Here is a 13,547-nt window from a genome sequence, read left to right as displayed (position 1 = left end):
TCAGCTGTTGACCAAGATCTGGAGGTTCAAGTCCACTTGGAAGTGCCTTCGCATTAAAGGCTTGGTGATCTAATTTTTAAAGAAATCAGTCATTGAAAACCCTATGGAACACAGGTCTATTTGGAAACACATTGAGTTGTCATGACACAATGACAACTGATTAATATCATAAAACACTTAAAAAAAGACAGGGACTTGGAGGGATTCAACAAGGATCTGATAAGGATTGGAATCAATTTTATTTTTCCTGGAGAGGACAGAGGTAGGATAAATAATAGTCTTTAAATCATATATAGTTCTGATGTGGTCTCTGCTTTGTCAGCAATGGGGGTTGAGATAAGGCACACAAGCGAGATAAAAACGATTACTGGAAAGAAACCCAAACACGTGGAGAGGTAGATGTGAGTTCTGGAAATGGCCTTAGCATCTATGTTACCCTGGTCCCTGGTAACGAAGAGAAGAGCCAACTGTTTTCCAGCTTTGTCCTTCCTGACACTAATGGAAAGTCTAAAGAGTATACATCTATTTAGAATTTAGTAAATATTATGTTTATTTTCCACATAGATTTCTTTTTCAGTTCTATAACTCCTGCATTAGCTTTAATGCAAAGGAAAATCAGATTCAAGTGACCAAAATGATATCTGATTCCATGTCTGTGCTTAGGAAACAGAACTAGGTATGTTATCATGCCTGCCTTTTAAAGAAAAATAGAATGCAAAGCATTCCAGTGTTGTGTAGGAAATGTTATTGTTCAAAAAGAGATGCAAAATCACAATAATTAATTATAGAGAATTGACATATTCTTATATTAGTGTGAGACTAATTATAAAGACACACACACACACACACAAACACCTAAACTAACACCCCTGCAAAACTAGCAATGTTTTCCTGGACAAAAGTAAAGTTCTACCATTCATAGATTAGGTGAGATATAAATCTACAATATAGATTAAAATTTTTTACCCTACCTTGGAAGCATAATTATACCAATTTCATTCCAAAGAACACAGGATATTTCTTCCTAACAAATCAAGAATTATAAGATAATATCATGACTTTGAAGCAGAAATTCCCTGAAAGTGGCCACTAATATCAGCATTGATTCCTGGCTCTCAGAATCTAGATTATAATTTGAGAACCCGTTTCAACTTTTCAGAAGCTGACTTGAGTAGTCATTTTCTTTCCCTCAATAATGTCAACCACAGGCCTCAGTTCACATCTGCAAATATCTCTGTTAAATATTTGCCTATTTAGACATTCCAGGGACATTGTAAAAATCTCCCCCACTGGAAGAAAGAGTGGAACTTTGACAGTCTGCCTTCTATAGACAATGCAGTGTTCTATAAAGCAACATTTGAAGAGGCTTCTTATGATTCAGAATCAACACAATAGCAGATGATTTATTTGTTGTTGTTGCTTCTGTTCTTTTTACGCACGAAATTTAAGTTTTATTTAAACATGTAAGACTTTATATACTTCTTTTTTAATGGAAGTTCAAGTCTTAACATCAAGCTATGAATCAATATTACAAAACTGTTTACAGCAGTAATTAAAGTAGTGGTAACATTTTACCAGTGTAAAAATGTCACAGAATTCAAATCACAACTTGGATCCTCAATGATTCAAGTGTTTTATCCCAATAACAAGGGCTGGTCAGTTTTAAGATAACATCCCTTCGGGGAAGCCATTCAGGAATCTTCCTTTTCCGAGTAGTGCGTCTGCTCTTACATGGTAGGGTGGCTGGCTGCTGTGGCAATTCCCCAGTGATTGTTTCGATCTTTGGCCATCTTTGTGTACCCATCTACACCCCAAGTTGTGTCCCAGCTGTTCTTGACAATCCAGTCTTTGTTGTTTGAGTCTCATTCTTTTCCTTCAAAGCCATAGCCAACCACCAGAACACCATGGTCCAGATCCTTGCTGCTGCAGCTTGAATCGAAATAAATTCCACTTTTGTAGAACTGGAACGTCATCAGGCTTGCATCAATAGCAACAGAGGTGGGATCCACCCTGGCCACTACCCTCATCAGTTCCTTTTCCAGCTGAGGGATGTTTACGAAGCCAGTATCATTGGCAGCAGAATACTGAGGATTGTAGTGACAATCCCCTGTGTCTATTGCAAGATAGGGATAAAATTCCTCAGAATCCAGGCCTCCACTGTTCTTAATGTCCTGGAAAGCATGATCCATGAGGCCCCCGTTGCAGCCCTCATTGCCTTCAGACCGAGAGCAGTCCACCAGGTTCTGCTCACTGAGAGACACAAGGCTGCCCGTTTCCCGAAACATCTGTCCTTCAAGGGCACCAGTTGCATTAGAAGCCCAACAAGAACCACACTGACCCTGATTCTTCACAGGGGCACATAACCTTTCTGACGCCAATCCACAGATTTGGGAATATTATCAGAAGGAGAATCATGGAGTGTCTTCCCATTATGTTTCTGTATTTGAAAGCCATTCATCACCTGTCTGAATTCTTCATTGGTCATGTCCCCCAAAGCATTCATGGCCAAGGTGAAGCCATGCTTTCCTTGGCTGTATTCTTGATTGTGCAGTTCAATCATCTTCACATTTTTTCTCCCAGACTGCTCTCCTCCAACCTTCTCCATTCATGCTATATGGTCTCTTGTATGTTGACTTCCACTGATGCCACGGCGCATCTAGATTTTGATCATGTTATAGCGCAGCTGAGACTATTCCCAAGCAAATGATAGCCAGAGAAAGCAAAGGATTCATGTTCAAAAGTCTCCTCCGAAATGAAACCTATGATGCTTTCCCCACCAAGTGGGGAAGGGGCGGCTCCTGACATCGGCACCCTGTAGGGCCTGTGCCATGGACAGTTCCTGGATTCAAAGCACCTCCCCGGGCTGGGGCCCACACCAGGGCATTGCTTCTGGTTTTCAGAAAGGTCAATTGTGTTTTCCGTATCCAAGGAAGGAAAACTATTGTTATTATTGTTGTTTTTTAAATAACAAAATAGATACACACAGGACATATGAGTACATTAAGTAAATTGGATCTAAGTATATTAACATGTTGACACTTTAAAACATCTCAGCACCTTCATCTCTTGTAAAATAGTTGCTATTATGTAGCTGGGTGATGCAAACCATTAACAGATGCTACTGACATAACTGGAAGTTTGAATCTATCCAGAGGCTCCTCATGCGAAGGCCTGCATATGTACTTCCTAAAAAATTCAGCCACTGATGTACACAATTCTACCGTGATGCACATGGGACTGTCATGGAATCAGAACCAACTCATAGCAACTGTTTGTTGTTGTTGTTGTTGTTGCTGTTATTGTTATTGGTTTTACTTCAAATGAATCCAAACTCTGTAAATGGCTGAATACACTAACCGTATGCACCACCTAGGGATTCCATCAACTCTGAAGCCAAACTCGCTGCCATCGAGTGGAAATGACCCTACAGGACAGAGCAGAACTGTCCGTGTGGGTTTCTGAGGCTGTAAATCTTTTAGGCACAGGAATCCTCATCTTTCTCCCATAGAGGGCCTGACAAGTTCAAACTGCTCTGGGTAACCCACCACACCACCAAGGCTCCTTAGGGACTCCTTAGTAAGAGCACTACTTCAGATGCCTCTATGGTAGGGAGGGTTCAAAGAAGTGTTCACACTTTGGGTTCTTAAGTGCGGGGGTATAAAAATGGGAAAAGACACCCAAAGTCATGTTTTCCATAAAATGACTGAGGTAGTTTACTGTGCCAACCTAGCCGCTAAACACATGTGGGATTAATTGAAGGGTGGAGAGATAAATGGCTCCTAAAGCCTCTCCTTTCTTGTCTCTTGCTCTTTGATCATCAGACCAGTGTGCAGCTGCCTTGCTTGTTCTGTGCCCCAATTTGCAAGCTACACTACCTGTGGGACACCTAACCAGTGGGCTGTGTCACTGTAATTTGAGGTTCCTTCATGACTTGCTTTGCCACACCACTGGAATTTATATCCCTTGAGCTGGGGATTGTCAGAACCTGTCATCCGCTCACTGTTGGTGACCTGCCTTGCTGTTTGCTGCCTGTGCCCGGATAGCCTGAATTGCTCTACAGAGGACTACCCGGCAGCCCTCAAGACTTGAAGGACTGCCGGTGTCTCACAACTGTCTCATGGGAGTGAGTTACATGGAATCATTTGTACTGCTTTATAATTTAATTAAGTGTTTATTTCTTATGTTATCTATCTGTATAAATATATGTAAGATTATTAGCATTGTGGTTTTGTTTCTCTAGAGAACCCTGTCTAACACAATGACTCGCTATATATATATTTTTTTTTACTCACTATCTTTATGTTGCAGGTATCTGATGTAATTTTAGGTATTACATACTTTTTTGGGAAAACAACTACTATTTTTTAAGGGTTTGTGATAGTATTGTATACTTTTTAATGTTATTCTTCAATATGATAAGCATGACTATAAAGTCATACAAAATGGCATTCTACTTTAACTCACCATATAAAAATAAACCACAAAAGTCTATATTAATTGACTATACAAGGCAGAAATCTGAGTCAGCTAGGTTCATATGGAAGAAACAAACCAGTTATCCAACATAATAGAATCCAAATCCAAAGGAAGGAACGGTATTAGAACTTAAATTGTGAGCTCTTGGTTTGTAGAAGGTATGTATGACAGTGGAAGCCCAAGATCCATTTGCAGGGTCCCCACATAGATTAAGCCTCTGATGGATCCCCTCTGACATAGCCAAGGGAGGTGAGTGGCTTTGCTATCAAAAATAGAACATTGTCAAGATGATTATGGTAGATACACTTATGATAAAATGTATTATCTTATTTGATGCCCCTTTTTTACCTCCTTTTGACAACTTTTGAAAAGTTGTTTCAGTTTTTTAAAAAAATGTCAAGGGGATAGACCCATGGATTAAACCTGTGGTGAATCCCCTATGACCACAGACCAGGGATGTGAAGATCCTTGCTACTAAGCAGAATACATTAAAAATTGGATTATGGCAGATGTAACTAGGTTAAAATTTAATATCTTATCACTTAATCTCCCCTTAGACTCCTTTTAAAGTTGTTCTAATTTTTAATATTTTATTTTTGATTCAGGTTTTCCTCTATTTTTTTTTTTGTTTTTGTTGTTAGCTCTTTGTTTTTTTGGTATATTTTTCTTTATATGAAATCCAGCATAGGTAAATCTCTAGAGACAGTAACTGGATTAATGATTTCTTGGGCATATGATAGTGGAGGTTGGGAGGAAATAGGGAGCTCATAATGAGTACAAGAAAGAAGAAAATGTTCTAAAATTGGGGTAACGATTGTACAGCTCTTCTTGATATGATTGAGCTATTGAATTGTATGATATGTAGATTATGTGCCAATACAACTATTTACAAAAGATTCAGAAATCCTTTAGCATTATTTATTTCTATGATATTTGGTAAGATGGAAATGTCAATATGTCAAATATGTCCTTAGAAGAGGTGTAAGAAAACAGAAGTTGCACATGGTACCAGTTTATTTAGCTTGGGATATAGGTTATACCACAGATGAAGTGCTGCCTGTACATTCTCTATTTTTCTTCTGGGTTCTATACTTCATCGCAATTATAGAACTCAAAAGCAAAGCTTGCAAGGATGGGTTTATCATGGAAGTTAGTAGGTTATGGTCAGGTGAGAATGTTCTACTCACAGAAAGAATTAGAGTCTTGGCAACTCACAGGGGCAATTCTACCCTGTCCTGTAGGGTCACCATGAGTTGGCATTGATTTGATGACAGCGAGTGACCTATTTAAGAACAACATGCGTTGCTTTGTTTACTGTAGTCACATTTGTAAATCCTCCTAATAGTAAAACTAAAATGAAGAAAATGTATGGTTATATTTTGGAAATATTTTCTGAGCTAGTTTAAAATTTTGGATCTGTGTGAGATAATTTCTAGCTAAGTGAAATAGATGCTTATTCCATTTTCAGAATCCTTCCAAGGATTCTGCATTATAGTTTGACTTCTGCTCAAGTTTTGTTTCTTCCCTTCCCTTTCAGAGGAGTTGATGTGAAGTAATCCTCAATAAACCTTGTGTGTACTAAATCTGCCTGAGTCTCCGATTCCTTCAGTAATCAATCTTTAACAGTCTCACATTTATATCTCTAGCCTTGACTTGTACTTCAATTTCACATAGCTTTCTCTGATGAACATTTTTGCTTGAACTTTTTTTAAAAATCATTTTATTAGGGGCTCATACAACTCTTTTAAAAAAAAATCATTTTATTAGGGGCTCATACAACTCTTATCACAATCCATACACACATCAATTGTGTAAAGCGCATTTGTACATTCATTGCCCTCATCATTCTCAAAACATTTTCTCTCCACTTATATCCCCGGCATTAGGTCCTCATTTTTCCCTTCCCTCCCCGCTCCCCCCTCCCTCATGAGCCCTTGATAGTTTATAAATTGTTATTTTGTCATATCTTGCCCTGTCTGACGTCTCTCTTCACCCACTTTTCTGTTGTCCGTCCCCCAGGGAGGAGGTCACATATAGTTCTTTGTAACCGGTTCCCTCTTTCCAACCCACTCTCCCTCTATCCTCCCTGTTTTGCCACTCACACCACTGGTCCTGTAGGGCTCATCCACCCTGGATTCCCTCGATTTTCAGTTCCTATCTGTACCAGTGTACATCCTCTGGTCTAGCCAGACTTGCAAGGTCGAATTCGAGTCATGGTAGGAAACGAGCGGGGAGGAAACATTTAGGAATTAGAGGAAAGTTGTATTTTCCATTGTTGTTACATCGCACCCTGACTGGCTCATCTCCTCCCGGAGACCCCTCTGCAAGGGGATCTCCAGTGGTTTGCTTGAACTTTTAAAGGTGATTTCAAACTTAACATGATCAAATCGAAACCTATACCTCCTACCAGATTTGCCCCACCCCGCCAATGTCTTTGCCACCCAAATAGATACTTAAGCTCCAAACCTAAGCATCATTCTTGATTTCTGTCTGGCTCCCAACTCACGTTCTTTTACTTCTTGTTGTTAGTTGCCATCAAGTTGATTGAAACCCTTAGAAGCCCAATGTTTTAAAAAATAGTTTCATTGGCATATACTTCATATATCATACAATTTCATCATTCATACATATTAAGAACATTTGTGCATTCATCACCACAATCAATTTCAGACCAGTTTCTTCTCATACTCATGGTTGTTAGCTCTCTATTCCCATATGTATAGGAATATCGCCAGATGTTTTTTCATGGCTACATTGAGTTTGAACTATCAATCTTTTAGTTAGCAGCTGAGTGTCTAACTGTTGTACCACTAGGAATTCTTAACCCACTTTTCACTGATCAACAAATCTTAATCACCCTGCTCCTCCATGTACCTCCCTCTTACCATTTCTACGTCATACCCTTACTTAAGCTAACAAGGACCACCTGAACTGTGACAGCTCATGCATATTTGTCGCCAACTAACAGAGTAGCAAGCAAACAACAAAATTATAGATACGTCATTTCCGGCCTTTTCAGACCCTCTGTGTCACAGAGCCGAGCCGCTCTCTAAGGTTACCTGGCTAGATCATCTTTTCAGAAACAGATCACTGAGTCTTTTCCACTCTGCTGTTTGGGTTTGGACCCTCAACTTCGAGCAAGTATAAATTGTCAATACCACCCAAAGACCTTAAGAGGCAGAGAGCTTCCATTTAAGACTCAAACAAGAGCTGGTCAGTCTCTTGACTATATGTTCCTCATGTTCTCTGGCAATAGTGGAATACTGATTTCTCACCACAGCTTCCCGTGTTTGATCCAACTTATGTTGCTCAGGGTGCACTGACGTATTTCTTCCCAATTGGGCTGACTTGTTCTCTGTCTGGTGTACACGTCGATTTTATCTTATCCTTGGGCATCTGTGTTTGCAATTTCTACCGAGGGGGAGGCTTTCCTCCAGGTTCTTACTCAATACCTTCTCTGAATTTTCTTTATTTGAATCTGAAATGTCATCTCTTCCAAGATGTCATTCCAACCACCTAATTAGAGTCGATCTTCAGGCACTTACTATCTCTCGATTGTATTTTATTCTCTTCACAGCTCTTATCATATTCTAAATTTGCTGATGGCTTTGTGTGCTTGTTATCTGTCTCTCAGCATATGCAAGTAAGCTTCATGAGGACAGGACATCGTGTGTCTGGCTCACTGCTGTATCCCCAGTACAAGAAATGACACAAGATGCATAGCAGGTACTCAGGAAGAATACATTACTGAGTCAAGAGAACTAGTCAAGAGGGTGGCAAGATCTTATTTGAGATTTAGATGGAAGTTCTCTCGTTCTTAATGTCTTTAGGTTGTGCCAACAGTCTTCACTTGACCACTAACCTATAGGTTGAAGGTTCAAACCCAATCAGCAGAGTGGAAAAATTCGCTGTCTGGAAACTGCTGCCTCCAAGAACAGTTAGAAAAAGGTATATCAAAAATAGTGCTGCTGCTTCGGGCAATAAGATAGACCATATATTCACAAAAACCCCTCCAGTCTAGATAATTCAAAAGTCTGAATCTAGTAGAAAGTATCTCTTTAAATTTATAAAACAGTGAGAGAAATTCAGAGGAGTTAAAATGACTGGAAATGCCTGGACAGAGTGATAATTTTTCTTGGATCCACAGTCAGTGCTCATAGAAGCAGCAGTCAAGAGATCAAAAATCGAGGAAATCTGTTGCACAAGGCTTCTTTAAAGTGTTGAAAAGCAAGAATGGTACTATGAGGACCGATATGCATCTGACGTAAGCCACGATATTTTCAATTGCCTCCTATGACCTGAGAGTTGAACATTGGATAAGGAAGGTCGGAGAAGATTCGATGCACTGGAATGACGCGCTGGTGAAGAACGCTGAAAGCACCGTGGGCTGCCCGAAGAACCAACAGCTCTGTCTGGGAAGGGGCACAGACCAAATGCTCCTTCGAGGCAAGGCGGCAGTCTGATCATCAAGAACGGAATTTAAGCAGCTTCTCTGGGGAAGTCGCTCAACCCTGGCATGTAGGAGACATCGAAAGTAGCATTGTACACTTTCGTGACCACAACATGGCTCTCAATATTCATACAAGCCAAGAGGGGCATCTTTTAAGAAATTGGTACAATAATAATTTATAAATTATTAGGGGTGCATGGAGGAGAGGGGAGGAGGAAGGGAAGGGGAGGGGGGGAAAAAGGAAAATTAGAGGCTAGTGAATTTTGGGAATGATGAGGGCAACAAATGTATAGATGTGCTTTACACAATTGATCTACGTATTGTGATGAATTGTATGAGCCCCAATAAAAAAAGGGGAAAAAAAACAAACAGGACCATGTCTTCCCAAGAAAAAAAAAAGAAAAAAAGAAATTGGTACAATCTTACTAGACATTATAAGACAATTGGGGAAACTCTGAGAAATTCAAAGGGGATGGTCAAGTTTGGAAAAGTGAGCAGAGGAGAGGATTAGTATCCAGGAGAAAATGTTTGGGATAGAACTTCAAGGAAACCCTCTTTTTCTTCCTCTGCCTTCACCTCGTTCTCTCCCTGCTCGCCCCTGCTTCATTTGTTCTCATTTGTTCATTCTCACCTCCACTCAAAACAATTTATGTTCTCATATCATGAATCACCTCAGAAATGGATATAAGTATAGTCGGATCACCTTCTAGGCAAAGAAATACAAATGAGTGGTGTCCAGCAGCAAAGAGCTAGTGGTCAAGTCTGTGTATTTGTGTTTGTGAGAATGTACTGTACACACCTATGTAAATGGGTCTGTAGGCAGCAACTAAAGATGAAAAATGTAAGGGAGTCTTTATAGTTATGGCATTTAATTTAAAACTTTGTCATTTACATGATTTAATATGTTATCTGTATAATAGCTAAAGAAACCCCGATGCATTCTGTTTATTGTTATTAGCTGGCTGGAATTTTTGCTATCATTGAAAAGGAATCCTGTCATTTCTGTTTGACCAGAGCTGTTTCTGTTACTTGAGGTATTTTTATATGTGTGCTAAGTATAACTCTTCATTCTTTGTAGTTCTTGCAAGTCTAATTTTGGCCTTAATAGATAGGTTTCTGTTCAATGAAATGGTAAATTTGAGTTCAGCAGAAGAACAACTACTTAAGGTACTTTCACCCTTATTTAAAAAGCTTTGGATCTAAACGTAGAGTTGATGCTCTTTCTCCTCTGGTGATATAAAAATGCTCTTAACATCAAACCGGTCCCCAAATATAAGTTAGAACTTGGGGCTGTTTGAAGAGGAATTTGCTGGTAACAATGAGTGGACTGAAAATGGCAGAAATATTTAAGTAGTAGGCTTCGTGGTGTTTGAGGTTCCCTTAATCATGGTGTTTCATGGTCAAAGATAACAAACCTTTGGTACTATGCTGCACAATAGCAATTCTTTGTATTTTCTAATCTGTTCACCATGGTTGGATTCTATCATTTGCCTGCTCAAAGATTCAACCCCCATTAACAAAAACCCACTAAGAGGAGTGCACTTTGTGGCTCCGTGGCTTACCAAACCAAACATTTGCAGGTCAGATCAGGAGAAGAAAAACAATCTCTCTTTTTTATTTTTTGAAAAACAACCTCTTTCAAAATAACTACTGCTGCAAAAACAGGACAGCATCCCTAAGAGAGGTGTCTTTTCAGCAGATGAATTTAAGTCACTAGCATGATCATTTTGCTCTATAAGTGCATGCTAATTTTACATGCTAAGTCACATTTGCAGAGAATAGTTACCTAGCTAAGATAGTTGCTTTGTCCACATGCTAGTAAAAATGATCCAATCATAGCTCTCATTTTGTTTCTCTTGTAGTTCTTGGCCTTCTATGCCTACTTCCCCAAAGATGTCAGAAAATCTTGCAGGTATTATCTGACTGATTCTGTTATTTACTTGCATTTTACAAATGTAGCATTCAGTGAACCCAGAGAATATGTAGCACAGTTGATCATTCAAATCATGGGAATTTAGTATGTTTTTTGTGAAGGTAATTTTTTAGCCTCTTATACTGTATCTCAATATAATCTTGGAAAGATATGGAGGTGGGTGTGAGCCAAAGGACAGCACAGTGATGGTAATGGGAAGGCTGGATGGGTATAGAAGTGGAAGGGACTACTAGTCATCATAGTTAACTTGGTTTCTCGGGACTTTTTGTATTTAAAATCGCTGAATCTGTATCTTTCCTGCAATGAGGGAAAATGACATATTAGGTACTCTGTACAATAATATTTAGGAAAGATGGGAACAGGAATTGACAGGTCATATTTTATAAATATTGCTCCATATTTGAGGAATCACACGAAGATCATTTTGTAACAGAAAATTCTATTTGACATTATACTTATGGCTAAATTTTACCCATATCTGAATAAGAATTTCTTTAAAAGGCCTGCCTTTGCCAGGACTTTAAGTATTGCACTGTTGATAGGAACCGTTCTTTTCAGTTGTCTTATTTCTAAGTCAACTACCATCATAAAGAACAGGAATCATGCACAGAGCTAAAAAATGGATAATTCTCTTTTAAAATATACTAGTGATATTGGACATCAATGAAAACTTAATTTCGTTTTGCTAGCACAAAATGAGAAAACCATTAGTAATGATTCTCTGTGACTCTTATTACCTTAGAACCTGGTACTATGTTTGCACCAGGAGAATTAGTTGAAGAGTTAAAAACAAACATTGGACTTGCTGATCCAAGTGATGTCCTGTGGAATCTGACAAATAAAAGCCCCGACTGTTACCAAGGGTACCAAAAGTATAAACACTTTCATACTTTCTAACTTCTGCCTCTGTTTAGATTCTGTCTTGGGCCCATACAACTGAAAGTGGGAGAGAAAAGAAGTAACACCAAGTATGGACAATTGTACTTCAATTTAAGAATGAAGCTAAATTGCATTTGCAGAGAATAGTTACCTAGCTAAGATAGTTGATTTGTCCACATGTTAATAAAAATGATCCAATCATAGCTCTCGTTTTGTTTCTCTTGCAGTTGTTGGCCTTTGAGGATGGATGAACCTTGAGGGACAGCAAGTAGAATAAGGGGTTGCGGGGAATGGGGTACAGTGATGGAGGCGGGGTAAAATCGAGATGATGTCAAGGAGTCCACATGAAAAAAGAGTTTTCGGAAACTGATTGTGGTAGCATTTGGACTTGGTGTGGTTGAAATTTGGAATGATATGGCATATGTATTGAATCCCAACTAATAATAATACTTTTTTTTAATTAAAAAAAAATTTTTCCCCTGGAAATTTCCAACAAGAAAAAAAGAATGATCAAGACATGAGAGAGCATTCGAAACAGGTCTATTAGAAAGCTGGGTTCACTTCACATATGAAAGGCCTGCAGAATTTATCTTCAAGTAACCATTCTGCTTAGGAGCTTGACGATGAATTATATTCTACCAGGAATCCATTGCCTGAATAAAACACTATCTGTGGAGGTCAGGAGAAACGGAGGAGGGTGAGCTACAACAAACCTCGGAAGGTGCTGATGCCTTTGTGGCCCTGTAGTTGACTTGTCTCCAACTATGACAACAAGACACCAGGGACCTGGTCAAGCAGTCAACAGTTGAAAGAGCTCAGGTGACAAAGGATTCCAACAATAGAGCCAGAGAAAACGTGTACTTAAGTTCTCCTAACCTCACAATAGAAATGTTGTTTATGTCTTTTAAATGTCTTAGTAACTGGCACTCTAGGCCCATGATCTCCATGAAAGCGAAGCAGAGGGGGTTTTGACACTGAAAAAAAACAGAGAAGATGAAGAAGAAGAAGAAATTAGATAATATTTTAAAAAGACTTATAAGAAAACCTCTCATCTGTCATGTGGGCTCAAGCACCGGAGGAGCTCTGAGGATGGTGCGGAACTGGGCAATGCTTTGTTCTGTTGCTCCCACCAACAACACAATTACAAATTTGGTTTCTTAAAGAATGTTTGCAGAAGGAGGACTAAAATAGAGGTTAAACTAAAACAATAAAAGTAATGGAATCTATGAATCGGCTTTTCTCCTGCCTTTCATTTAATCTCAGAAAATTTCTTTCCAAGCCAAGCCTGGGTGGTAAGTTCTTCTCTTCTCTTCTTTTCTGTGTCTTGGTGTACCCCATTCCCATTTTCTGTAGTCTGGCCTCCCTGTTAGCTTCTTGCCCTGCATTTTCAATCTGATTAATGTCTCCCATATGTTAGCTTATAATAATAAAATACTTCCTAAACCCTGATTTATTCTCACTACTGCTGTATTTTCTTTGGCAATTATTGTACTTTGTTCTTATCTTTATCCAGAGGTTGAAAAACGACCACCAGCTAGTAAAACCCTGTCTTCCTCTATTTCGTAAAAACACTTTTATTGGAGCACAGACATGACCATTTGGTTACATATTGTTCCTGGCTGCTTAAGTTCAATAATGGCAATAAATTGAGACTGCAGTAGATAGATAGATATCATGTGGTGGCAATTAAGTGGGGGAGGAGCTTAGATAAAATGAACCATAATATTGAAAACTATGAATTTCTTATCTTCTAACAAGGTACACTCTGCTCAGCAGGATTTCATTTTTCTTACCAAGGAATAAAAGAAT

General features: G+C 39.0%; 1 pseudogene; it reads right to left on the bottom strand.

The window, feature by feature from the left end:
• Positions 1-1,727: 1,727 nt before the first annotated feature.
• LOC101645037 lies at positions 1,728-2,694 on the bottom strand (annotated as a pseudogene).
• Positions 2,695-13,547: the final 10,853 nt, after the last annotated feature.

This window comes from Echinops telfairi, unplaced genomic scaffold (genome assembly GCF_000313985.2).
Source record: "Echinops telfairi isolate 266 unplaced genomic scaffold, ASM31398v2 ScPeMD7_1;HRSCAF=3_0, whole genome shotgun sequence".
NCBI lineage: Eukaryota > Metazoa > Chordata > Mammalia > Afrosoricida > Tenrecidae > Echinops > Echinops telfairi.
The sequence above is the reverse complement of the archived record's forward strand: the minus strand, read 5'-3'. Positions and strand labels throughout refer to the sequence as shown.